The sequence below is a fragment of the Cebus imitator genome, unplaced genomic scaffold, assembly GCF_001604975.1.
Source record: "Cebus imitator isolate Cc_AM_T3 unplaced genomic scaffold, Cebus_imitator-1.0 Scaffold375, whole genome shotgun sequence".
NCBI lineage: Eukaryota > Metazoa > Chordata > Mammalia > Primates > Cebidae > Cebus > Cebus imitator.
This window is the reverse complement of record NW_016107690.1, coordinates 212,589-213,999: the sequence shown is the minus strand read 5'-3', so window position 1 is coordinate 213,999 and position 1,411 is coordinate 212,589.

The following is a 1,411-nucleotide window of genomic DNA, read 5'->3' as shown; positions in this document are numbered from 1 at the left end:
ACTCCAGCCTGGGTAACAAGAGCAAAACTCCGTCTCAGAAAAAAAAAAAAAAAAAAAAAGAAATGACTTAGGCCTGTGCTGGCCGGGCAATCCCTGGCAGACAAGCTTCCCAAGACTTTGCATCCCCCCAAAAAGAAACCTAAATTCTTCATGTTGGTTCCAAGGTGAAATGGTAATATTTGGCTCTATGGGGTTAAATATGCTATCAAATCATCTGTTCTTTTTTCTATTTTATGTATATACTTATTTATTTACTTATTTATTGAGGTGGAGTCTCCTGTTTATGTATTTATTTATTTGAGATGGAATCTCGCTCTGTCGCCCAGGCTGGAGTGCAGTGGTGTGACCTTGGCCCTCTGCAACCTCCACCTCCCAGGTTCAAGCAGTTCTCCTGCCTCAGCCTCCCGAGTAGCTGAGATTATGCGCACTCCCCACCATGCCCAGCTAATTTTTGTAATTTTCATAGAGATGGGGTTTCACCATATTGGCCAGGCTGGTCTCGAACTTCTGGCCTCAGGTGATCTGCCCACCTTGGCCGCTGGGATTACAGGGGTGAGCCACCTCGGCCGACCAGTATTTATTTATTTATTTATCTTGAGACAGAGTCTTGCTCTGTCACCAGGCTGGAGTGCAGTGGTATGATCTTGGCCCACTATGGCCTCTGCCTCTTGGGTTTTAAAGGAACATGCCGACTAATTTTTGTTTGTTTATTTTGAGATGGAGTCTTGCTTTGTCACCCAGGCTGGAGTGCAGTGGCGATATCTAGGCTCTCTGCAACCTCCGCCTCCCTGGTTCAAGTGATTCTCCTGCCTCAGCCTCCCGAGTAGCTGGGATTACAGGCGTGCGCCACCATGCCCAGCTAATTTTTATATTTTTAGTAGAGTCAGGGTTTCATCATGTTGATCAGGCTGGTCTTGAACTCCTGATGTCGTGATCTGCCCGCCTTGGACTCCCAAAGTGCTGGCATTACAGGTGTGAGCCACTACATCTGGCCTTTTCTATTTAAAATGCTTTAGGCTGGGCGCGGTGGTTCACATTTGTAATCCCAGCACTTTGGGAGGCTGAGGTGGGCAGATCACCTGAGGTCAGGAGTTCGAGACCAGCCTGGACAGCATGGTAAAACCCCGTCTCTACTGAAAATACAAAAATTAGCCAGATGTGGTGGCGGGCGCCTGTAATCCCAGCTACTCAGGAGGCTGAGGCAGGAGAATCACTGGAACCCGGGAGGCAGAGGCTACAGTGAGTTGACATTGAGCCACTGCACTCCAGCCTGGGCAACAGAGCAAAACACCATCTCAAAAAAAAAAAAAAGTTTTGGCCGGGCGCGGTGGCTCAAGCCTGTAATCCCAGCACTTTGGGAGGCCGAGGCGGGTGGATCACGAGGTCAAGAGATCGAGACCATCCTGGTCAA